A 27,407-nucleotide genomic window follows, 5' to 3' on the forward strand; every position below is an offset into this window, starting at 1 on the left:
TTTTCACTGCCAAGACATTAAGGGGCATATTATCAATGGACAGCGATAATTATCGCTGGCCATGCTTAGTGATAAATTTCCTATCACAAGCTATCTCTGGAATTTATCGCCCTGGTAGCGCGTTATTAACAACGCATTTCTCCAGGGAGATAAAAATTCCAGAGATAGCGAGGTTATTGCCGTTTTGCAGGGAACATCGCTGGTTTTCCAGCGATGTTCCCTGCAAAACGGCGATAACCTTGCTGATACAACCCTATGGTTGTATCAGCATAATCCACCCCTTATGCCAAACATAGGTAAGTCAGGATTTTAGCAGACGTTAGATTTTGGTGAAAACGGGCGTTTTCGCCAAAATCTAACGTCTGCTAAAATCCTGTGGTCTGCCTTGTAAATATCGTGATGTGAACATCAGCGATTTGTGCAAGGTAGTCCATCTGGGGTGCGCCCAGTGTCGCCCACTTGGCATCTCATTAGAGATGCAAAGGGAGGCGCTGGGAAAAATGGTGCTAACATGCGATTATGCATGTTTGCACCCTCTTGTAAATAGGGCAATAGTTTTATCTTCGCTTTTTTGGCTTTTTAAGCCAAAAAAGCGGACATAAAGCCCTAGTAAATATACCGGTCTACAGCAGCACAAGCTGCCACTTATTTTCACTAAATTAATTTCTATGCTCCTGAGGTAGGAGTTTTGTGCTAAATTACTCATAATTACAGGAATGGGCATAATTGCTCAATTTTCAGTAATCATGCATTGAAAGAGTAACACAAAATTACCAAAATTATTCTGACTACTTTGGTGTAATTAAACTTTTGCCCAGGCCTAGACTAGACCTGTCTCCCTTGAGCCAAGGACCCCAGAAATGGTTAGGAGGTTAGTTGGCTGACCTCCAGTTTAAGATAAAGGGACATAACAAGATTCCAGAGGCCCAACCCACCAGTTACAGCTGGATCTGCCCTGAACCCTGTTGCTGGCCTCATTGGAGTGAGTCCTAACCCGCAAGTTGTGCCCTCCAGATCCTGGACCCTTTGCTAGTGTTACAGTGTATTCCTCCTGTTCCCAAATTGTAAGAAGGAGGCATTTTGCCAATTTTCTGCCAGGAGAACTGATGGAAGCCCAGGTCGCCATTGCACCCACTGACGATGAAGAACCACTCAGCCTGAACATGCTGGGTTGCACAGTGAAAGGAGGTCTGATGTCCAGAAAAGTTTCCAAGTCTGAACATAGAGGGACTGATGCTGAGCAGACCCTAACAAGACCTTCTGGGACATGGACTTCACTGCACAGAGCTTTCCTACCTTCATCAACAACTGCACCAGGACCCTGCCCTTCAACAGCCCACTGTCATTGAGCCCTGCTTCGAATCAACATTGCAGGTTTTCCCACAAGGACTTGTCGAGAACCACTTTTTCCCCAAAAACCTCCCTAAGTAAGAAGGTAAACGTTCCATTGTGATTAACCTGGTCCATCGCAATTGGCATTAACTTTTGACTTTGACCCAGTCTAGTGTGACCAGATACCTGCGGTCCGTGACTTGTGCCTTTTGGTGCGATCTTTAATTCTAACTTCACAAATTATTATTTCCAGTTCTACTTCTTAGATTTCTGTTCTTTGGAGTCATTTTATGTATTAAAATAATTTCAGTGTTTCTAAATTCATATATGAATTTTGTTGTACTGTGTTTTCACTTTATTACTGTTTCAGTTCTGCATAAATACTTTACACAGTGCCTCGAAGTTAAGTCACTGCTCTATGCCAAGCTATGAGAGGGTTGAGCACAGGTTTATTTAGTGGCTCTAGTAGTTCATCCTGACAAGGATTATGATTATTACTTGAGGTGGGTTCTCACGCCCTCTCAACGTATACTCCAATTTCATACACATATCATCAATAAGGTTTGATTTCATTTGCAAAATTCACGTCCCCTTGTCCTACTATTTCATAAAGAGTCACAATAACTACAGTGCAAGCTGCAAAGACATTTGCAAATCATAACTTTTTTACCATAATGTTGCCTTCAATTTTCTGGAATTATAGGCAGTGCAGCCACAAAAATGTTTACTACCTTGGTGCTCTAATCTACTTGTTTTTGTCTTTTACGGCTGTCTGAACAATCTAGTAAGACAGAGCTGGCCGGAGTACCCTGGTGAAGGCAAGAGTTTGCACTACTTCAATATTTTGTACCAGTATCCCCAGTGGACGGCAAACAAAATAGCAGATGTGTTTCTCTCTTCTACTACCAGTCAAAATTGTGATTTCAACTCAGGCATTTTGTGGTTATGTTTTTGGAATATACAATCTAGCTTTCTGGTTCCAAAAACTGTCTCATTCTTTCCTTTGTTCCATCAAAGCCTTGGGAATCTGAGAATATAGCTGTGGAGAGCCATTACCAAAGATATTCTCAGTTCCACAAAGCGGATTAAGGGGAGTACTATTAGATACCCATTACACCTATATAAACACACTTATTTTGTCACCTCTGCCCCCCACATTACATGTACAATTTGGGAACCTCCAGCCAACTGGAAGGTTTTTTGAAGTCATAAATGCCATTGATTGCTTGTAAGTTCTTCAGATACAGCCTTTGCGAATCAGGGTCTCCAATACATAATCACCGGTTTCTCTTTTTGCACATGTCATCATGAGGCACATGTGCAAAAAGTCTTGTAAATCTGCGCAAGAGATGAATAGTTTGATTTTTTGTATTAATTATGATAACTGGAGGGGTATGTTAAGAAAATGTGATAAGTTTTGGTGATGACAGAAAAGGGGCATAGATAATAATACAGCATAAAAAACAACAGGTGAGCTCAAAAGCTGAGAAGTGAACAATGAAATAATTGTGGAGGCATTTTCTGACCTCTTACTTGCAAAGAGGATCTTCTCAGACATCACTGTGTGTGTTCTAGAAGCATGTCTGTACATTGAGCAGGCAGTTCAGTGCTGGCATTGTGCAAAGAAGATCATTGAAAAAATTAATTGAAAAATTGGAAGCAAAGCTGAGTGCTCTCCCTCTTTGGAGGGGATAGAGATATCAAACCTGTTTCTCTGCCTCTTCTTTGGTTAACATGTTCTTCAGAAGTGGCAACATTTCTAGGTGGCAGTGCCATGCTTTAGATTACCATTTCCGATATGTACATCAGCTATCTCGCAGCCTTAGCAAGCTTGACTCGATGAGCAACCCATTCCCGACCCTTGGAAAGTAATGCCACCCCCCTCTTTAGAGTGTTGATCTCTGATTGAGCAAGAGTGTCATAACGTAAACAGCTCAGCTTGTAAAGCCTCCTAGTAGTAAGATGGGTCTCCTATATGCAGACAAGATGAGGTTTGAGGGTGCAGAGTTCTTCTCTGATATGCCTAACCTTTGCAGTGGTCCCAACTAAGAATCTGACCACAACCAACAATGTCTATTGTTAAGTGAAAGACTACTACCATTCCTATGCATGATTTCATAATGAAGCTTCCCAAATCCCACAACCTCAGTAAATGCTATGTCTCAATTTTTATCCTTATGGGACCCTGTGTCTCACCATGAATATATTGCTCTGACCTGACACTTATTGTTCCCCCTTTCCTTCTCTAAATCCCACCCACCCAAGCCCCTCCATACCTGTCCTCGTCCACCTCCAGTGCCTCAACCCATTCCTGGCTGGCTCAGCCGAGCAGGACTTGAAACCTTCAGTGTGGAATCACACCGACCCCGACATTCATGAGTTAGCAACCCAACTTTCCACATGCAGTCGCTTCCAGGGATGCTCAATACTGCTAATGATATGAATATGCCCAGAAAGGAAGAACACAAAACAAAAGTCCTGCCCAGCACAGACCCGTACTGTCATTTGATCTGCCTCAAGCCAGCATGCAAAAAAACAGAAGGAGAGAAAGACAAGGTGTCGTCTGAGCACCTGAAAATGAATTTTCTTCTCTTCTCTTTTTCCCCTTTCTTTATCCCTTTTTCTAAAAAACAGGAGGGAAATACAGTGCCGTTTAAGGTCAACTCATTGCAGACAGCAAGTTAGAAAGTCAACACACAGATCATTAAATTCATTGCATTCGCCCTGTTGTCTTAACAAGTCCTGTGCTCTTGCTGGATCTTGACAGTATGTCGTTTGGCCCTTGAAGCATATCTTTAAATTGGCAGGCTTAGATAAGGAGACCATGGCACCCAGCTTTTGAAATGATGAGATAATTTCATGCCATCTACATTCCACAGACTCTCGACAGAAATTCAAACACCCAAAGAACTCAACTATTTTGGGTGGACCAGCTGAAATATATGGGGCCTCAACATACAGTTCCGAAGGTATATCAAAATCGCCTGTGGAAAATTTACTGCCCTACCTTTATTTGGCCTGCGGAGAGGGAATCTATGGGCCCGCCGTATCAAGCAGTCGATATCTCAGTCACTATGTTTGGGAAAATACTGCTGAAAAAGGTAGAGAGAATAACGGCTGGGGTCAACTCCCTCATTTCCTTCTTGGATCCCTAATAAATGGAGGTTAATGCACTGCAGCCAATTTTCAAAAACTTCAATTTTCCATGACATGACCTGCAATTCATTATCTTCTTGTTGTATTTGTTTTATGACACCTTGTGCTGACTCCATCAGACTGAGATTAAATGTCATCAAGGCGCCCATGAAGAATATCCATATGTTTAGACATTTTTTGCGATACCACTTGCGTATTCAAATGGGAGGTCTTCAAACAAAATAATTATTTTTGCATTCCTCCCGGTGGTTTTGGATCAAATTAAAGATGGATGCAAGGCAGGGGGATGTAGGGTCTGAAGCAACTGGCCCAGAACCCGGCCCTGACTGTCCCACTACTGCCATTGATGGGGTAATTTCTAGTTGTGTGCTCTTAGAGATATTAACATAGTTAACAGCCGATAACTGAGATACTCCAGAACATGACTTTCATGGTGTTTTGTTGGTGGAAGTTATCTCTACTCCTTCGGGGTCCTAAAGTAGCTCATCTTCAGTGATCTCCCCAAAGCCTCTGTCTCATTAAGCTATCTCTTAGCTAAAGCAGTATGAGTTGGATCCTTCATGGGGACCACATCCCCACTCTCTCCCATCGCTGGGGGAATGGTGACTTCACCCTCATAGTCATGTGCCTTCGCCATCTGCACCTGAATCAGTTGTAACCAAAATACCAGTCTTGGAACTGCCTGAAAGTGAGAAGAAAGCTTTGGGAGCCTCTTTGTTAATGTGAGACCCGTTAGTACTACAGGCTCCTGAGCATGTAGCCCCTCTAAGCAAATAATTAGCTGAGACCCGGTCCGTGCATTAAGTTCAGTATCTGTCACAGAGCCTGATATCATTGAGGCAATACATTTCTTAGTACTTACAATGCTTGCTGCAGCCCTGGTATTAAAAAAGACATTAATGTTGGAGGCAGTCTCAGTATAAGTCACTAAGGGCCTCATGTAGGTAGCCAAATACCGGTCGGTAACGGCCTATTTTCGGTAAATATGCTGTTACCGACCGGTATTCAGACAAGTGAGATGTAGGAGTCCAAAAACCACTTTTCGGTAAATATGAGGCGGTAAATACCGATTCATATTTACCGAGTTCCAAAATACCGAATCAGATTTACCGAATACATAATTAACGATTCGGTAAACATGAAGTGGTAAATATGAAGTGGTAAAATTTAAAATGACATGTAGGAGCACTCGGTAATTAAGAAATCCAGGAAAATCGGTAAATAAGAGTCGGTAATTAACACGGATTGAAAGCAGGTGGTAACCATCAACAATGCATATAGGCAATCCCAAAATGCAACAGCGTGGACAACATGGCCGCCATGTACGTCATTGCAAGGCGCCTACGTCTACAGGCAGCAGGACTGAGGGTGTGGCGACGGGAGGAACAAATCTACAGACAGCGCATCACACTATTCCAGCTGACTGATGCAGAGATACATGAGAGGTACAGGCTACACCCCAAAACCATCATGGACTTAATCAGGGACCTACACCCACTCCTGGACCATCCAATAAGAAGGGCGCACGCCATACCCCCACATGTGCAGGTGCTCTGCAGCCTACATCTGTTGGCATCCGGCAGTTATCAGGTGGTGATAGCTGCGGTGGGTGGGGTATCTGTCACGTTTCTTCAGGAAGTTCCTGGATGCCATGATGCAGAGAATGCACCACTACATAAGCTTCCCAAACACACAGCCTGCACTGCAGAAAACAAAAACAGACTTTTATCACATGGCACAGTTCCCCCATGTCATCGGCTGTATTGATGGTACACACATCCCAATCTGTCCACCAGCTGATACAGAGCACATCTACAGGAACAGGAAGTCCACCCACTCCATCAATGTGCAGGTGATCTGTGATGCAGGGAACATCATCACAGATATTGTTGCAAAGTTTCCTGGGAGCACCCACGACTCTTACATCTTCCAGAATAGTGGGATCTACACACAACTGAGTGCCGGAGAATTCGGAGAGGGATACCTGCTAGGTAAGTAACAGTGACGCCCCTTGAAACCTGCAAATCATAGTGTATAGAGGCATGTTACTGATGGCTCCCTTTTACTCATCCAGGCGACAGTGCATATGCATGCCGGTCATTCATCCTCACTCCCTACCTACACCCAGCAACCCAGAGTGAGAGACGATACAACGTGGCACATAAAACAACACGCAATGTGGTGGAGCGCACGTTTGGACTACTGAAGAGCAGGTTCCGCTGCCTGCACAAGAGCGGAGGCGCACGCCAGTACAAACCCATCACCTGCTGCAAGATTATTGCCACCTGTGCAATGCTGCACAACCTTGCCACGAAAAAAGGTACAGATGTGGAACTAACATATTTTGAGGACAACGAGGATGAGTCAGGCCAGCCAGAGGGCAACGCAGCTAGAGTGCCAACTGCAATCGACGGGAGAGAGAGACGGGCAGAGATCACATGCAACTATTTCTGAGTAAGTGAGGGGACACAGCGAGTTGTGAGAAGTCCTGACGTAGTTTAATGTGGCACCACGCCATGAACACATGAACAGGCCAATCAGGCAATATACCATCTATACAAGGAGTATGTCCAGGGTTACGTCACCCAATGGGAAGTGGCTTAGCAGGGCTACATCAATGTTTGCGCATACGCGCTGCAGTGGTGGATTGCACGGCCTGTGCATCCTCACTAGAGCCAACCCCAAGCCGCCTGCTGCTCCTGCGTGCTTCTGGGACGGGGGGTGTGATGCTGCTGCTGGTGTCGATGCTCTCCGCAGCATCCCCTGCAGCAGTTGTCGACGCCTGACTAGTCAATAGCACCCCTAGTGCACTTGTCACCTGCACCATCCCCCGAGACAGGTCGCTGCAGCACTGTGTTAGGCCCTCCTGCATCGTCACAGAGCGCCGGCACAGTAGAGAAGTCGCAGTTGCCAGACGGTTGAGTGCCCTGCTGGTAGTGTCCCTTCTCTGGCGTTCCCGGCGCCGTGCTTCGATGTCAGCATCTAATTTGCTGCACAACTGCTGGATTGACTGGGACATGTCCCGAATGCCCGCAGCCATGCCGCTAATATTATTGTCCATGTTGACTAATGTTGTCTTCATCACCCGCATGTGCCTCTGGACTGACATGACTGCCTTGGATTGCAGGCGCTGTTGTTTCAACATTTGGCCCTCGAGCCCCAAGAAGACACCATGGCCGTCAGTGGGTGCTGGTGGACTCTGGACACGCGACCTGCGGCGCCCTCTTGCTCCCGTCTGTGCTGCCTGTGAGGTGTGGGGCACAGTGGCATGGCTCCCTTCCTGGGGCCCGGTGCGGTCTTCTGGGCCCATGCTGTCGTCTGACGAGGTGTCTAAGGCTCGTAGCCTGGCTGCTGGACGCCTCCTCATTCTCACACCTGCAAGCGGAGATGTGGCCGGTGATTCGAACATGAGTGGCGATGCTGGCTCTGGTTGTGGTGATGCTGGCTCTCGGTGAGGTGATGCTGGCTCTCGGTGAGGTGATGCTGGCTCTCGGTGAGGTGATGCTGGCTCTGGGTGCGGCGAGGCTGGCTGTGTTGGTGGTGCGGCTGCCAGTGGGCCTGCTCCCTGGTCTGAACTTGTGCTGGCTAGAGGTGATATATGTGGCCGGTGTGCCGTCTCTCCTGCAGCATGCCCTGTCCTGCATGATGTCACATCTGTGGACAGAAATACAACATTGGCTCAGTGTCCCCGAAGGGCTGCATTGCAAGCGTCACAATCAATCATTTCACATTCCAATATGTCCTCTGTCTCCTTGTGCCTCGAGTGCGTGACATGCCTTGTTGCCCTGTAACATTTACGTCATGGTTAGTGTTGCCCTGACTACATCTCCCGGAATGCATTGCCTGTCTGCACTGACACGTGTGGACTGCAGTGTGATTCTCGTTTCACAATGGGGGATGTGGGATAGGGGTAGGGGGGGCTACATTGCTGTGCTTTCGTCTTACCTTGGTGTGTTGCGGCTCTGGCAGAGCTGTCGGCGTCCCCAAGACCCACGACGCTCTCTTGCTCGATTGTGGCCGCCACCAGCTCCTCCAGTTCGGTGAGGGCAGGTGCCCTGTTGGTTCCACCTCCGGTCTGGCTGGCCTCCTTCTGGATGTCGCCCATCTTCCTCTTGGTTACAATCCTCAGATCATACCAGCGCTTTTTGAGGACCTCAATGTCCCTGTGGGTCACTCCCACAGCATTGACCTGCGCCTGGATGGCCAGCCATATGTTGCGCTTTTCCGCCTCAGGCACTTGCAGGGATTGCCTTCCAAACAGCTTCTGGTGCTGCTTCACCACCTCCTCCACCAGCACCTGGAGTTCCTTGGGGCTAAATTTCAGCTTCCTCCTCCTTTCCCCTCCGTCTTTCTGTGTTCTCTGGCTGGACATGCTGTTCGTTTACCCGCTCGCACATGCAACGGCTCCCTGCCTCTCCTCTGCACTCCAAGCCTCTCCAGGGTCGGCTAATTATGTACACCTGCCTGGGTGTGGCCACTTCGGCTAATTATGTACACCTGCCTGGGTGTGGGCACTTCCTGGTTGGGTGGGCTGTCGTTGCACAGGATTAGCTGTTTCGTCAAGTCATGTGATTTTATTTACCGAATCCGTACATACCGATTCGGTATTTTCCGATTCGGTGAATACCACCTCGGTATTTTCCGATTCGGTAAATACCACCTCGGTATTTACCGATTCGGTGAATTCCGATTCGTGATTACCGAATGTTACCGAATCGGTAACTGTTACCGAATTTTTACCTACATATAACTTACCGATTCTAATTTACCGATTCGGTACGGCTCGGTATTTAAGAACCGGTAAAATTTATTTACCTACATGAGGCCCTAAGTAGGGAGCAATCAAGTCAGACAAAGACTTAGTCGGCACAGTAGGCACAATAGGCATGGTAGACAAAGTCAGAGTAGAGGCAGTGGATGTGTCAGCAGTGGCGGAAGAATCATATGAGCCAGACCCTTGAGGTCAAAACAAAAAAATTCACCAAAGTCCTCCTAACATGAGGTTGAGAAAGGTAATTTAAAGATGAACCGGCTGAGGAAGAATTAAAAAGAGTGCACACCTTTGATGCAGGTATTATGAGCTCCTGTGGGGGCTCCCCTATACACTGCAGAACCCCAATGGCACTGCCTCTCTTGTAAGATATGTCTACTGTCTCGGAGGCTCCCCATCTGGTAAGAGGGTCTGCCCCTGCTTAAAGCATATCCAGTGCTATAGGCGAGTCCATTGGCTGAATCCTTGCAGATTTGTTAATATATACTTGGCTGATTATTAATTGGCAGTAAAACTACTTAACTTCAACTACTGATTCCTGGTACTTATAGTGGGGTCAAATAGGCTTCACAAAAGTTGAATTGTTTTGTTAGTGCTAACCCTTTGTGTCTCAGTCAATTTAAAAAAGATCCATCAGATGCGAGATTGTAAATCATGCACCTCCACGCTCTCAATTTGATATCTAAAGCTTTCATTTTAAGGAGGAAAATAATCCAGCTTTTTCCCTTAATTGAGGCCTTGACAATAAATACATGCATTTCACTGAAATACTAGCATGATTGCACCCTAACCAGAGAGTATTGCTCTGGATAAACAGTTGACTCACTTAGTCAGCTTCCACCATCTCAAGCCATTCCTCCAAATAAACAATCTTACCCTCAACGAAGACACACTTGAACTATGGTGCAAGGGTGTCTGCTTTTGGCTCTAGGATGCTAAATGTAGCGCCAGCGCAGGGGGTAGCGCAGGGCTGCACCGTATTGTTGTAAATGTGATGCAGACCTGCGTTTCAGAAGTGGCACACTTTGTCACTTCTTAGTAAATATGCTCCTGAGTTGCATAACGTCCCACTTCAGTGTTCAAAAGCTCAACACGTGTTGCACCATTGTGCTTCATTAGGATCCTTTTCAATTATGCACTTGTTTCACCACAGAGACAATTTCAGTCGTATTTCCAGCCTGTCCACTATGCACAAGAGAATGGAACTGAGAAATAAAATCAAGATAATTATTTTTAAAGAAATTTTGATAGATTTTTTACAAATAAATTTAAGTACTTCTTAGTATTTCTCAGTCAACTAAGATGAACACTTTCTTAAAATATTTGTGGTCTGTCTTGTCTACCCAGATGTGAGCACAGCAAAACCTGAAATCTTGTTACTTTATAAAGGGTTTCAACATGGCAAAGCATATCTAAACGGCATATATATATTTTTGAAAATCCAGGACACTATTACTTTAGGGTCACTGAAAATGTTGATTTATTAGATATGATTATGTGCTTCCTGAAAAATTATCTTTATTACCTATAACAAGTTGAAAAATGTATTTAAAAATGTTCTCGAGGGTAAACAGCCTTTAGTTTGAGGCTGCTAGTGTGCTTACCATTACTTGGCAAGTGTTACTACGCTTGCGATGTTACAACGCGTACCATTGGTAGGCAAGTTGTTACATCTCAAGCGTTGTTCCAACGCATGCGTTGTAATGGTTTGCGCTATCCACATCGTTGTTTGGAAGGAGCTTCCGTTTCCAAACAACGAGGTGCAGATCTGACGTCGCTGGAAGCCGCTGGAAGCCAGAGAAGAGAGGAACCACAGAGGAGAGAGAGGTAAGTGTAGTTTTTTTGTGTCATGCAGGGGTAGTCTTTTAGGTTGTAGGGTTGTGTTTGAGTAGTGTAGGGTCATGCTGGGGCTAGTGTTTTAGGGTTTAGGGCAGTGATGGGGTGTATGTGTAGTGTAGGGTAGTGTTTTAGTGTTTGTAGTGTAGTGTAGTGTTGGGGGGTCGTGCAGGGTAGTGTTTCAGAGTCGGGAAGGGACTGGGGGTAGGGGCAGGGTTGTGCTGGGAGTACTGTTTTAGGTTTTATGGTAGTGTTGTGGTGTTAGTGTAGTGTAGGGTAATGTATTAGGGTTTAGGGTAGTGTCGGGTTGTAGTGCAGGGTAGTGTTTGGGTGTAGGAACAGGACTGGGGGTCGGGGGAGGGTTGTGCAGGGGGTAGTGTTTTAGGGTTTAGGGTAGTGTTGGGATGTCGTGCAGGGTAGTGTTGTAGTGTAGGGAGCGGACTGGATGAAGGGTGAGGGTCGCGCAGGGAGTAGTGTTTTAGGGTTTAGGGTAGTGGTGTGGTGTTTATGTAGTGTAGGGTAATGTTATAGGATTTAGGGTAGTGTCGGGGGGTGGTGAAGTGTAGTGTTAGAGTGTAGGGTCCAGGCAGGGGGAGGGTCGTTTGGTGGTAGTGTATTAGGGTTTCGGGTAGTGTAGTGATATTTAAGTAGTGTAAGGTAGTGTAAGGTAGTCTAGTGTAAGCATGATTTTCGTGCAATGTTTTTAATTAGTATAAACCATAGTACAATTATAACCATTTGCGTTTTAAATGCATGCACAGTTAAAACTTGCAAAGTAATGGTTTATGCTAAGTAAAAACATCGCACTTAAATCATGCGAAGTAATGGTATGCGAAGTATCGTGGTTTCCACTTCCTCGATGAAAGTTGCAGGGCTTATCCAAGTGTAGAAACATTATTGAAAAAAAAAAGATACATCTATATATATATATATGTGTATGTGTGTGTGTGTGTGTGTTTCAAACACACACACATATAAGTATACACATACATATAGATATATAGGTACAAAACTCGCATAACAATGCGCTGTAACCATAAAAGACGTAAAACTGTAAAGCACCTATATCGTAATTCACATTAACAGACATAATATATTTGCAATCCCTAAAATCAAATTTACAAACAAAGAAAGAATTATGTATTGCAGATTTCAAATGGGAAATATAATTTTTATAAGAGGATTTTATGTGTGTGAAAAAAAGTAATTATAAAAATATATATGCCTGTTGGCATATAAGTAAGACATAAATGTAAAAAGAGCAAAAAAAGATGGTAGAAGAAAACAGGAGAAGAGAAGAAAGAAAAGTGAGAAGATATTAAAATGTATTACAACTAATATTCGTCGGTGTGACTGCAACGTAAATATCACAATGGCAGAAGATACACGCCCAAAATAATCAAGAAAAGTTGCAGGGCTGTTACTTGTTAACCGCCTTGTGCAATGTAATTCCGAGTTTAGACTCCTGACCCTCCTGTCTGATGAGACCCGGGTCGCCGTTCCGGACTCATTTCCGCTGACTTCTCTGACACGCTTCACTAGACCTAATAGCTCCCTATTACCAGTAACAATTTAGCATCTGAGCCAGGAGCTGGAGGAAAAAATGGGGAAAATGGGAGCGTATATTATACGGAGTTGTGGTGAACAAAGGTTTGACTTCCCCTGAGCGCGTGGCACTTTGATAGGAAAGCGCTGGAGACAAATGTGTTACTAATTTAATTAATAGTATGAGATTGCAAGGTCTGCAGATGCGTTTTAGGGTTGGAGTAATCAGGAGCAGGTGATGGAATGGAATAGTCACACATAATGCAACCATTTTTAATAATCCGACACAGTCTAATAAAATCTAGCGTTCTTTCTAAATCAGGGGCATTTTTGCTTGCTAATCCAAATTTAAATGCCCTTTGTACTGCATAAGTTCTTGGGAACAAAGGACTCTCTTCATCTTCTCACACGTTTCTGGGACAGCGCTTGCTATTTAGCATAATTCGCAGCAAGAGGCAATTTTCTTGTACATTCTGAAAAAAAATCGTTATTACCATAATAACCACAATGCAGGTCTCCCTGACGTCATGAGAGGCAGAACAAAGAATAATTCGCAGAGACAAAGAAATAAAACAGCCTTGTGTTTTTCAACAATTACAGAACCGGAGCACAGCAACAATCATAGCCACTAACTGCTTTTTGGTGCTATAAACTTGAGTTAATCCTGTTTGTGGAACGACCACACTAGGCATGTTGGGACGTTTGTGCACAAGCAGCTGCACTTCAAGTAGTAAAATAACACAGCTAGAAATATCTGAGTCCCAAGAACTGTTGGCTATGTCATCAGGATTCGCTTATGTTGAACATCATGACAATGTAGCTCAGAGGGGATGTGGGCTGACAGTTTGTACTGGACTCTTCTTAATGGACTAGGACCATGACTGATTTACTTAAAGGTAGTCTGTAGCTGTAATGAAAGAGAGCAAAAAAGCAAGGGACTGGACTGCTGCCAATATTAATTTGCGAAGTATGATTTTAAAAGTGAAATGCATATATCACTTTTTTGTATGTCTTAGTGAGACAGGTGTGCCTGTGCTGTAGGACTCAAACACAAACTGCACATCACTGATGAGGCCCGTCAGGGCCAATATGAGTCTGGGTTTCATTTGTTTTTGTTCAGAGGGGACATAGTCTGACAGTTTGGGGTGGAAGGTTCCTATTGAGCAGAACCTTGCATAAGGTTGCATCATGTATACGGTAGCACAGAGAGCAAATAAATGGTGGACTGGAATGTAGGTTCAGAGTAATTACTACATGTTGAGATTATTCAAGCCTTCGGCCTGTCACTTTTGTTAAATGTATCAGTAACGGACTCTAAATGCAACGAAAAATGCCAGATATTTATTATGTACTCCTTAAGCCATATGATGCAATATGCCCCTCACTGATGAAGCTCAGCAAGGCTAAAACTGGTCTTGATTTGCCTATGGTTCGTTTGACAGCGGGCGTTCAGGTTGAACTATTCCTGTTGGAAGGAAAGCTAAGTCTGATTTGAATAAGGTTGGTCTTTTTCTGTATTGGAATAGTGTTCGAAATGTCACCTGTAGTTGGCAGAGGTGCAAGAAGGGACCACCACTCTAGTCAGGGTAAATCAAAAACACATCCTAAATCATTAATCTGCGCTCACGCTCTGATAGCTTGGCGCAGAGCATTCAGGCTTAACTTAAGATGTAATGTGTAAAGTATTTGTGCAACACTTAAACTACATCAACTCAATGAAAACACCACAAAAAAGCTTCACACAGGTTTAGAGAAATAGAGACTATTTATCTGAGTAAAACAAGACCAAAATGTAAAAAATCCAATAAGTAGAAGTCGAGATATGAATTTCTAAAGATCAAATGTCATAACAGCACTTAGAAGTCACTAGAGGTCTGAGGATACTTGAGGCCAGGTAGGACTGGTGCAAATTCAAAGTTCAGGCTGAGAGCGATAGAGGGCAGGCTGGCTACAGGACACAGACAGGTCCAGCTAAAGATATACCTTGGATGAAGCTTTTGTTGACGTAGGGTCTACTGCGTCATCATCGAGCCACGCAAAGGGGGTCCTGTGTCATCGTCGAGCTCATCTGAAGTGAATGCAATATGTCGTCTGCGAGCCATGCAGAGCGTCGTCAATGAACAGCACAGGCTGTGAATCTGTCGTTGATGAGCAGCCTCTGCATTGGCGTCGAAGGAAATTCTCACGCAGTTGAGGCAATACATCAGTTTTTTACTAAATCAGCTGCAGAACCCACTTCTGAGGACCAGGACAGGAGGGATACCTCGGGCAAGGATAGGACTCACAGAGCCCAGAGGCACCAGCAGGATTTCAGCACATTTTTGTGTTACTGACACTTAAAAAAAAAAGGAGACAAGCCAGCAAGCCTTTCAAGTTACTTTGGGTTCAAGTGAGACTGGTCCAGTCTTTGTCCTCAGCAGGGCAAAGATCAGGAGGCAGCAGGGCAGCTCAGCAAAGCAGAGAAGTAGTTCCTCAGAACATTTACAGTAAAGTCGAAATCCTTACAGCACAGCAGTCTTTTCTTGAGCAGAGCTCTTCCGAGGTCCAGTAGTGTACTGATTTGGTAGGGTCAGAGCCCTGGTACTTATACCCAGAAGTGCCTTTGATGTAGGGGATGGCTTCAAAGGAGTTCTCTAAAGTGAAAAAGGATCACTTGCCAGAACCTTCGTTGTGAGGAGCCAAGTTCACCAGGAGGTCTGCTGCTGAATTAAAACTTACCTCCATTCCTTGCCGCACCCGCTCCGCGGGTGCCGCTTCGCTGTGTGGGGACAGAGTCAGCTGAATCCGCCTGACAGAGTGGTGGTCTGTGGCCTCAGGTTGCATCAGGGCTGCGAGCGTTCTACCAGGGACTGCATCTCCCAGGAGTCCCTGCTCGACCGACACCTAACACCTGGTCCGCTCTCCCTCTTGCTCCGCCCACGGCCCGCCCGAGGGGATTTTAAACACCTGCTTGCCCTGCTAGTGTGGGATCACTTGCCAGAACCTTCGTTGTGAGGAGCCAAGTTCACCAGGAGGTCTGCTGCTGAATTAAAACTTACCTCCATTCCTTGCCGCACCTGCTCCGCGGGTGCCACTTCGCTGTGTGGGGACAGAGTCAGCTGAATCCGCCTGACGGAGTGGTGGTCTGTGGCCTCAGGTTGCATCAGGGCTGCGAGCGTTCTACCAGGGACTGCATCTCCCAGGAGTCCCTGCTCGACTGACACCTAACACCTGGTCCGCTCTCCCTCTTGCTCCGCCCACGGCCCGCCCGAGGGGATTTTAAACACCTGCTTGCCCTGCTAGTGTGGGATCACTTGCCAGAACCTTCGTTGTGAGAAGCCAAGTTCACCAGGAGGTCTGCTGCTGAATTAAAACTTACCTCCATTCCTCGCCGCACCCGCTCCGCGGGTGCCGCTTCGCTGTGTGGGGACAGAGTCAGCTGAATCCGCCTGACGGAGTGGTGGTCTGTGGCCTCAGGTTGCATCAGGGCTGCGAGCGTTCTACCAGGGACTGCATCTCCCAGGAGTCCCTGCTCGACTGACACCTAACACCTGGTCCGCTCTCCCTCTTGCTCCGCCCACGGCCCGCCCGAGGGGATTTTAAACACCTGCTTGCCCTGCTAGTGTGGGATCACTTGCCAGAACCTTCGTTGTGAGGAGCCAAGTTCACCAGGAGGTCTGCTGCTGAATTAAAACTTACCTCCATTCCTCGCCGCACCCGCTCCGCGGGTGCCGCTTCGCTGTGTGGGGACAGAGTCAGCTGAATCCGCCTGATGGAGTGGTGGTCTGTGGCCTCAGGTTGCATCAGGGCTGCAAGCGTTCTACCAGGGACTGCATCTCCCAGGAGTCCCAGCTCGACCGACACCTAACACCTGGTCCGCTCTCCCTCTTGCTCCGCCCACGGCCCCTAAACCCCGCCATATATAATCGATCTAGCTCTCCGCTGCGCGGGAGCGCGCGGGAGCGCCCGGGGCTAAGCCCGGGCAAAGGGCGGGCCGTTTGAGGCCGTTAGAGAACGGAAGAGACCGGGACCGGGCTACCCCCCTTGGTGTTTGAGCGCTCGATCGATCCGCCCCGCGATACTGGGGACAATGATTGCCAGTGAGACTCGTAGCAAAACCACGCTGGCTCCTGGACCGGCCAAAGGTACCTTGGACACATACTTCGCCAAAGCTGGCTCCCTGTTAATTGATGAAATTACTGTCCTAGAAAGACGTATCTCACAAGAAATAGAGTGGGTTAGGAGATCATCCATGGGAACGATAGCACAGGCATGGACCCCAGAGAATAGACTTGAATGTATACTTTCAGTCACTGGAGAAATTGGGGAAACTAGGGAATTCACCCCACCCCCTATTTCGGCCATTGAGGAAGATAACACCCCGGTCACTGATAAAGAAAGCCATGCAGCACAGGGACAACGGGAGGGAGCTATTTCAAAAAGGAAAAGAGGGGCTCATAACCCAGGGGGACGTAAGGCTAAACTTGCGAAGCATAACCAGGGAGCTGACAACAATACGAGAGAGGTACCCACAATAAATTGTTCCGTGCAAGACAAACCCCATGAGGCATCTGCTACAAATCCAGATCCGCACCTAACATATCTAGAGAACCCCTGCCCTAGCACAAACACAGAGGAGGACTTAACCTTACATAATATTGGCGCTCTTATGAGGGCTTTATTAAGCCCCTTTGAGGCTCGTCTGATAAAGATTGCGGCAAGATTAGTGACTATAGAAAAAGCTACTGTTCAACTAGCTGACACACTTAAGCCCGGTAATAGCGCAGATATGGGTAGAGGGGGAGCCATGACTAAGGAGGCCACACTTGTACCCCCCCTAGATGGAGCAAATCCACAAGTGAAATCCCCACAATCGCAGCCGGTGGTTACATGTCCGGTAGCCTCACTGTCCACCGAGGGGATACCTTCCATTACTCTGGTAGAGACCAAAAGTACACCCACACAACTTCTCCCCCCGAAAACCAAAAGGCCTAGGCCGGTGCATCTACCCCCAGAGGCGGCCCCTTACACAGTCATCTTAGCAGGGGTGCCAGAGCTTAAGCAGGATTCTAAAGAACCTGCTGCTGCACTAAGAAACAAGGTTGTTAATTGGCTTACCACTAATAGACCTCTCCCGCGAGGAGTATCTGCTGAGGTACTCATGGTAAGAAGGGTTCCATGGCTGGGCAACTCAAGAAAAACCATTAATGGTGATTGTGTGCTGATTAATTTTAGGGATCCTAGGTCAGTTTCTCACATATGCTCCTGGCCGCATTATGACCAAGGCACATCTATCCAGCCGCTATCATTGTCATTCTTTTACCCACCGCAGACTTTCGGGGGTGAGGGGGATGGATGGCAAACTGTTCCTAGGAGGGGTAGGGGACGGGGTGCAAGTGAGTGTGGGGATCTTTATTCCCATGGTGTCCAGCAGCCTGTTTATTTTCCGACATTTAACAGGTTTAGTTCGCTGGACATGGTGGATTGACAACACAAGGAGAGTGGAGGGGTGGCCACCAGTTCATCTAAGGGTCCCAAGAGGAGAAATGGTACCCCAGTTGGTCTAACGTCAAACTTCCCCAAGGTAGCTCAGTCTGAGGCACTTAGTGTTGTTATGGACCCTGAGTCATGGGCAATAGTCCCCCCACCTGGTATTAATGTTCCTATAGCTGATAGGGAGGAACCCCGACAAAACATCAGATCTATGGCCACCCTGGGCGAAAATACCCCCATACTTCCTTATGAAACAAGCAGCCCTCCACATCTAAAGATACTGTCTTGGAACTTGGCCGGTCTGGGGAACAAGCTGGATTCCCCATAATGGTCCTCTTTTGTGGAGGGTAATGATAGCTGTATGTTCCAAGAAACCTGGGCGAGAGAGGAGTACTCTCGCCTAGGTTTCGCAGCATTCTCAGTGGCAGCTAGGTGGGGGGGTCGTGGGCGGCCATCGGGAGGCCTTATCATTTGGGTGGCAACTGATCTGGGGTGCTCTGCTACACGAATTCTCACCCATTCAGAGGACATCCTCGGCGTGATACTGGAATGGTCAAATTCTTCCAGGCTTGCCCTGGTCAATGTCTATTCAAGGCCGGTTAATATCACCCAAGAATCGAGGACGATGGATGAACTCTCAGCCTTTCTCGATAGCATTTCCCCGGACATACCCTTCGTGGTGGGGGGAGATCTGAATTCACAATTTGAGCCTCTATCGGGCTTAGTGGATGGACCCTCTCGAGACGAGGACGCCGTTTGGTTGGTTCCTCCCATATATGCTATCCCACCTAGAGCTTGGACACCCCTTGCGGTCCAGGTCACTGCCCTAACACTTAAGCATGGTTTGCGGGCCTGTAATGGCCGTGTAAACTCTGATATCCCTCCAAAGTGGACGTATAATAAACAGGGAAGGGAATCAAGAATAGACTATATATTGGTCCAACTCTCCCAGTGGTGCTAATCATTGACTTTAAGGTAATTACAAGGGAGGATGGCGACCACAATGCGCTCCAGTTACAATATAAGATTCCGGGTCTAGTGGGTAGAAAGGTCATGGTAGGTTCTGCGTCCACGGGGTTGGTCCTTACGTCTAACAGAAGGAGAATTAGATGGGAAAAGCTTGCCACTAATCAAGGGAAAGTCGCAGAATTATACTCCAGGGTAATCCCCATTTTGGAGGTAGTGAGTACTTTAATGGGAAACTCTACCCCCAAAGACACCTATGAATTATTGCGTTTGGCGCACGATGACTTGATAAAGTCTCTGGCTGAAGTCCTCTTCTGTCCACCTAAGAAGGGGGGGGGGCCCACTAATCGCCAGACTTGGTATAATGCTGCTTGCCGCAAGGCAAAATCAGACCTTTTATTCGCCATTAAGGAAGGCAATAGCCGAGTTGAGATCAAGGCTAGGAGGAGGGAGTATAAGCGATTGATTTTTAACGCTAAGATTGAGTGGGATCAGGAGAAGTGGGAGCACCTTACTAAATCACTAGCCAATAGGGACTCCCGCAAATTCTGGAGAATTGTAAATACAGGCTCAGAAGATCTTCCATCGGCTATAGAACCTAACATCTCAGCTGAAGCCTGGAAGGAGCATTTCTGGTCCCTTTATAGGGTGGAGGCTGGGGTCCCCGGTGAATTACCACCCACTGTATCATCATGTCATTCTGGAGACCATTTTACGGTGATTGAAATTAGAGCAGCAATTTCTGCCTTACCCCTTGGCAAGGCTCCGGGTTTGGATGGCCTCCCCGGGGATCTCTTTAAACAGGAACCAGATGTTTGGGCACCATATCTATTGTCCATGTTTAATGCTATTCTGGGGGGCATGGAGGTGCCTAGTACTTGGCTGGGCGCAGAGATTGTGCCGGTCTTTAAAAAGGGGTCACCTCTGCTCCCAGCCAACTACAGGCCTATCAGCCTTATAGATGTCTCCCAGAAGTTGTTTGGTAGGCTGATTCTTCATCGCCTCCAAACTTGGATTGATGACTTTTCCATCCTTAGCCCCTATCAGGCAGGATTTAGGAAGGGGTTTACGACTACGGACCAGGTGTTCCGCTTAAACCTTATTTACTGGAAGACCGCAATAATCGAGGGTGGCAGCTTGTACACGGTTTTCGTGGACCTGCGTGCTGCCTTCGACTTAGTCCCAAGAGCAAGACTCTGGTCCGTCTTGGCGGACCTGGCCATACCACAAGATATCCTTTCCATTTTGATAAGACTGCACATGGGAAATTTTGCACGTGTGAGGTGTGGCAGTAATGGGGTACTTACGGATAGATTTCCGGTTGACAGGGGGGTAAGACAGGGCTGTGTCCTTGCCCCGACCCTGTTTTGCCTCTTTGTCAATGGGGTTATCGACCACCTGCTGAGGGTGACCGACTCCGATGCACCTAAACTCAATGGCAGCAGGGTGCCCGCTATTATGTTTGCGGATGACACCCTGCTGCTATCTAAGTCCCCCATGGGAATTCAACGAATTTTAGATGGATTTTCGACCTTTTGTACTGAGCGGGGTCTAGCGATCAATACAATGAAGACGAAATACATGATTCTCAATCCCCCAAATTCCACCCGGCCTAATCCCATCATAGGCACTCAGAGGTTGGAGAGAGTATGTACATTTGAGTATTTGGGAGTCACCATTAATCAAACAATGTCCTGGGATACCCATCGTAACAAGGCCAATTTGAGACTTGTTCAATTAACTGGAGGTATCTGTAGGTTGAGGAATACTTCGTCCTTTAAACCTTTGACTCCAGCCCTACAAATTTATAAAATGCAAGCGCGTGGGGCAGTAGTATACCGTGGGGAACTATGGGGCCACACCTCTACACAGAATTTACTAGTCACTGAAAACAATTTTATTAGGCAGTTAGCAGCCCTTCCAACAAGTACACCTCTTTTGCCGTTGAGGTTGGACCTGGGATTGAGACCCATTAGTGAAGAGCTGGCACTCAAACCGTTGACTTTCTGGCGTCGATTGTGGGCTAGGCCAGAACTTGTAACATATAGGTCTGAACTACAAGAGATTTTAACTCTGCCAAAAGCCGCTCTTATCCCATGGTTATCCTACGTGAAAAAGACATGTGAGAATCTGGGACGGCCGGAGCTTTGGCTAAACCCAGGGAGCGCGTGTTGTAGGATCCCTAGGAAACTCCTGGTAAAGGAATTTTATGAATATAAATTATCAAAACTTATAGGGGCTACAAAGGAGGGGTCTCTTACTAACGTATTTATTAAAATGAAAGATGTGTACCACCACATGAGTGTTCTTGACAATATCAGCCCGGTCTTCACCAGAAAATTGTTCCTTCAGTGGAGACATAGCTCACTCCCACTTGGGTCATTTACGAAGCAGTGGTCCAATCCCCCCTCATCAGAGCAATGCTCACTATGCACCCAAACCCGGGAGGATGACCTACATATGATCTTTTTCTGTAAAGCATACTGTAGACCCAGAAATTATTGGCTTGTTCCCCTTCTTAAGAACCTGGGTCTTAGGCATTATCTACATGCATACAGAGTGTTAAAAACAGATCTTTCGCCCCCGGTTGTGTTTGCGGTAGCTAAATTTTTAAGAGCAATGTGGCACATTCGAGCAAGACATATAAAGCAGGTTGAGGCTGGGGATAATAGAATTATTGAATGAATTGTATTTTGCACTACGTTGTTATTTTTGCTCCTTCTCAAAATGTCATGTGCTTTTATTCGAATGTTAACTTTATTTTAAATGCTTTTAATGTTGTATATCTTTTATGATCTAAAATGGTCGAAATAAAGATTATAAAGAGAAAGAGAAAAAGGATCCTTTCAACCCAGTCCTGTCTGCCGGGCTATCTGTGGGGGGTAATCAGCCCTTTGACTGAGGACCAGACACAGCTTATTTAGATGTAAGTGTGAGCTACCCCTACCCCTTCCTGCCCAGGAAGGCTATCAGAATGCATATGAATGTAGATGCTACATCATCACACCCAGCCCTTCCTGTGTTTGTGGCTGTCTAGAGGGAATGCACAAATTGTAGCTGTCACCCAGCCCAGACGTGTATTGGAGATAGGCTGCAGGCACACAAAGCAAAGTCAAGAACAGTGACAAGTACACTTTCTGAAAGTGGCATTTTGAAATTGGTAATGTAAAATCCAACTTTACCACCAAAGAGAATTTTTCATCACCATTCTAAAGGTATGAAACATGAAGTAGCTTCTCCTCTCCAAATCAGGAATTACAGTTTAAGAGTGTTTTAAGGAATCTCAATGCTAGCATATGAGAGGAATAGGACTCCTAGCAGTGAAAAACACATTTAGATGTTTGTCACTGCCAGGACATGTAAAGCTTAAAAGTCCATGTCCCGCCTTTTAGTTACACAGCAACCTGCCCTTTGGGTCACTTAGGGCCCACCTTAGGGATGACTTACGTGTAATAAAAGGGGAGTATAAGGCTTGGCGAGTGGTTTGAAATGCCAAGTCAAAGTAGCAGTAAACTGCACTCAGAGGCCCTGCGATGGCAGGCCTGAGACAGATTTGAAAGGCTACTTGTGTTGGTTGCACAACCAGTGCTGTAGGCCCACAAGTAGCATTTAGATTATAGGTCCTGGGTATATGGTATACCACTTTACAAGGGACCTAGGGGTAAACTAAATATGCCAATCAGGTGTATACCAATGTTACCATGTTTTGGGGAGAAGCACGTGCACTTTAGGACTAGTCAGCAGTGGTAAAGTGCTCAGAGTCCTAATGCCAACAACTGGATATATAAGAAAGTGGACGGAAGGAGGCAAAAACTTGAGGGAAAACCACCCCAAGGGTTACAGGTCTAACAAATGGTGACCAAAACGATGGTGTCAGGAATCCCACCAGTACCAGTACTTGCGGGTCAATGGAGGTTGTATAGACTGAAAGGTTTAGAAATAAGGATCTTGGCAACAGTAGTTAATGTTTAAAATCCATAATTACAACTTTGCAATGTATGGAATTCTGTGGAAGGTCTCCTTGCTTTGTTGACACTGGTTATTGTTTCTCATGTTTTTGATTGAGATGGTATAGGAACATGTCATCAGAGACATACTCTCTGGGGATTAAAAATACCTTTTAATATTGAGAGGGTTGTACAGTTTAAATTGGACCACAAGTGATGTGACTGCAGTAATTATGTACAACCCATCAGAGAGCTACAATTTCAATGAGTGTAGCCATATTAATTTAGGCAATATAAATATATAGAAAAGGTAGATTCCAATGGTCCATACCCGGAGCACAGTGATCGGCCGTGAGGAGCTCGAGCACACACGCTTCAGATCTCACATTTGAAAAACTATCACACCAGCATACGGATCTCTCTCATGGCACCTCCAACACTGAGAAAACCATTACCACGGTTACTCAACGTTATTGTCCAACACTCCAGGACTTCGTTTTTGGCCAGCCGGGTGAATATTATCACCGGCAGCGTGGCGTTTTTGAAACTGTAACTACTCCTGAAATTGTTTAGCCCAGCCGGGTTGGAATTATCACCGGCTGAACGCCCTGAGGAAGTCACGGAATTAATTTCCACATGCAACGAAACACGTGTCGGCTGGTTTCAGTTTTGGCTCAATGAAAACTGAATTAAAGACAAAGCAACACCCTACCTACAAAAATATGGATCATTGTTTCTATTTTAAGTAAGATCTTGTAGTCATATACACACTGTTTGATTACTTTTATCTTTTATGTGTGCCCGGTTTTGGCAGAAACAATGTTCTATAACTGTTTTTCTTAATGGAGGAATTTCAGATGTTTTTGATACCTTGTGTTTGTTCAGTATTATTGGGATGATTGAAGGTGTCTTAGCTGACTTACGATAGGAGACCTGAGTGATTTTTAGAGGCATCAATCAGTGCTGTACAAGTGATGAGAGCTTTGTATGAAAAAAACAGCAGGTATGAAATATCTTCTCCTTTGACTTGCTGTTGCTTGTACGTTCAACGCCTATTCAAAAACCTAGTTACTTACTTGCTACACATTGTTTCTAATCCATAACAAGTTACAATCCGTCTGTTCACTTTTTAGTAACAGAGAATGTATGCACACTAATAATTTTTATGATGCAAATAGTTGTAATCGATGAATTAGTGACGTTGCACTTAAAATGGTTTAATTTTTGCTTGGAAGTGCGATTCTTAATGTAGTTTAGTTATACCACATCTTTGTGAAGAAACCATTTTATTAAAATAAATGCAGTTTCCATAATGTTTGGCTCATCCTCCTCCTGCTCATTCTCCCCTCCTAATCAATGCCCCCTGCTAGTCTTCTCTCCACAGTTTTTGTGGAGCACAGCACATTGTGACACAATTGGTTATTTTCTTTAGAGAGCATGTATTGTGAATGAAACTTTCCATCATGATCCTTATGTGTCTGCTGAAGGACATTTCTGCTAGAGGTTCCGATGCAGGCTTGCCAGCACACTAGTGTAATGATCTTTGAGAATGTTCCATTTTATGTTTTACATCTCTGGACCACTGTTGCTATGAAAGCTAATGGAAGTTTTCTGACTACTTTAGAAATGGGCTAGTGTAATACACCTTTTAATGGCCATCACACTTCTGAATTGTTCAATATGTGCTATCGCTAGTCATGCTATGCTGAATCTACAATTTTGCTGATTGTTGATACATAAAATTGTACAAAAGATACTGGTTTTGAGGGTGAGCTAGTTACTTTGTTTCTGTGCCAGAACTCTGTACCACTATTTGGTGACTTTCATCTTTCCATAGAGAAACTGGCACTGTTCCTTGTGAATCTGACATGTAGGTTTTAGAGAAGCATTTCTGCCTGTTAGGATATTTTTAATACTTTCTTCATTCTGACTCTCTGCTCTGCATCTGAGCCTTCATGGCATTTATTGCATTACTCTGTGCCGCTTATTTTGACATTTTGTAATACAACTCTTTAACTTTTTATCAATCGGTTATTGAGTGATCCCAGTCACTATTTGATTTGCTCTGCTAATTTTGTTGGCCTGAAGTCATGGAGGGCGGTGACTCTTATCGCTAGATCAAGGGTGCTGGAGCTAGACAGCCAGAGGTAACATTTGGGGTGTTTGACATTTTTGGGTTAAGTGAAATGTTGTGGTTTGATTTCCTGGAAATTTTGTAGCAAAGAATGGTAGCACCTCTTCATTAGTGGAAATCGCCCAAATATTTTCATGTGATTTCTGAGTCCTTAATGCCCTGTCTAGGGGAGAAAGACATTTTTGAAACTCTGCCAACATTTTCCAGCACTAGACCTTCCTGAAAAATCACTGGCTGTGCACTTCTGAATGATTTGAAATGTAAGCATGAGTAGGGAGAATTGGTTTTGTATGTGTGTGTTGAAGTATACGTTTGTGCAATGGATTTCTGTTTCTGATGTGAGTTGTTTGCTTATGAGATGATGATTGAGGGTTCAATTGGTGTATTGATCACTTTTGTGTTGATGTATTATTCATATTTGTAAACACATTTGAGGTTCTACTGGTATATCGGTTGGTTTGTGGATAGGATTCATTGAAATCTAAGATCTCAAGATATATTGATAGTGTTTGTCTGTAATTGTGGTGTGTGGAGCAAAATGCAGCTAACACATTCACAGGGATTCTGAAATAAATGCATTTTTTTTGTTGTATGTTCTATTCTAATCGGATGAACTTTGCTCATGTGCACAGGCAAGCGCAATGGCTAGAGTAGAAAAATGCTGGATGGAAGTCCGCTCAGTGTGGATGAAAGTACTTTGTAGGTCGTTTCTGTACTAAATTTTGGTTTTCCATACTCGATTCTGAATTTTGTTCTTGTTTCTGAAGCTTCATGGTCTGCATGTGAATTGTTTTATTCGATTTACTGACTTTTCTTTCCTTTCTAGGGTAAACAGGCAAGGGGTTATACAGTTGTTTTGTTTCATAGAGGTTTTGTGTTTTTTATTTGTTCATCGATAAGACATGCTGTAATTGGTTGCTCAGCCAGGAAGCCAAGCGGGGACTGGCGAAACATCACCACAGACCAGTACTCTGCTTGGATGGTTGCTGATGAGGCTGTGCTGTGATAGGTTGAACTTTGATTGAGCCACGCTACAATTGGTTGTTGTTTCTTAGTTCATTTGTTGCGGTTTTGAGCTTGTTAGAGTTTATTTCTAATTTGTTTTGAGTATAATAATGAGAAGCTTGTTGGTAGAGCACAAGGTTAAAGTTGTACTAAGGAGGGTCAGAAAATGCTAGCAGATGGAATGCCAGCCCATGAGATGATACAAGGAATTGGGCAATATACATGTACCTGAATTTCAGACTGGAAAAAATATATTGCACATGATGACGTTTTACAATTTTCATTAAAGGGTACCTTTCATGTTAGAAACTAGATTTCTTGAGACAAAATATGTATGACATGGCATGACATGACCAATAACTGCGTGGGATCTACGAGATGGGACATGACGGCGGAAAGCGCTCACGCCTGAGTCAACTGTAAGTTTGGACTTCCCCGACCCCTTCCTTCTATTGTAGATATGCCCAGGGGCAGGTTCGCTCCAATTCCATCAAGGCAGCTCTCAATAATGTCCGCTGAGTCTCTAAACACTTGCCGGACATTTTTGACCTCCTTACTGACGAACCCCTCGATTTACTTTTTCCTACCGAAACGTGGCTCACTCGTTATCCAGCATGGTTATTGAGATGGCTATCCCGAAGGGGTTCAAAATCTCTAGAGCGGATTGCAAATCAGGGCAAGGGGGGGTGTAGCAGTGGTGCTGAGGGAAGAATGGGAGTGCCAATGTAATGAATTGGGGGACTCACCTGACATTGAAGCGCTGGAATTTTGTGTCAAAATCTCACCCCACTATTGCTTGGGTGGGGTCTTGCTTTACCGACCCCCAGGCCCTGCCGGCCTCTTTCCCAGCTTACTTAACAGCTGGATTATGCCTAGAACCCTTTGCTACATGCATTTTTTGCTTCTTGGAGACTTCAATATACATATTGACAACATGGAGGGGAGGGATACTCGCAACTTCTTATCTCTGATTCAAGCAATACAACTCCAGCAATATGTAACATCCCCAACTCACTGGGGGGGGGCACACGTTAGACGTCAGTTGCTCCAGTCTTCCACTTGAGGTGGCACCTCCCCTGCAAATAACATGGTCTGATCATTACTTGATCTTCTTCTCTTGGCATATTGCCTATTAAGTTTATTCATCCAGGCCATGTAGCGACAGCATGGGCAATGCTAGCCATAAAATTAAGCTGGCAGCATTGAGCCAAGCACTGGTTGAATGCCAGCCTCAGCTCCCTGA

This window comes from Triturus cristatus, chromosome 5_1 (genome assembly GCF_964204655.1).
Source record: "Triturus cristatus chromosome 5_1, aTriCri1.1, whole genome shotgun sequence".
Taxonomy (NCBI): Eukaryota; Metazoa; Chordata; class Amphibia; order Caudata; family Salamandridae; genus Triturus; species Triturus cristatus.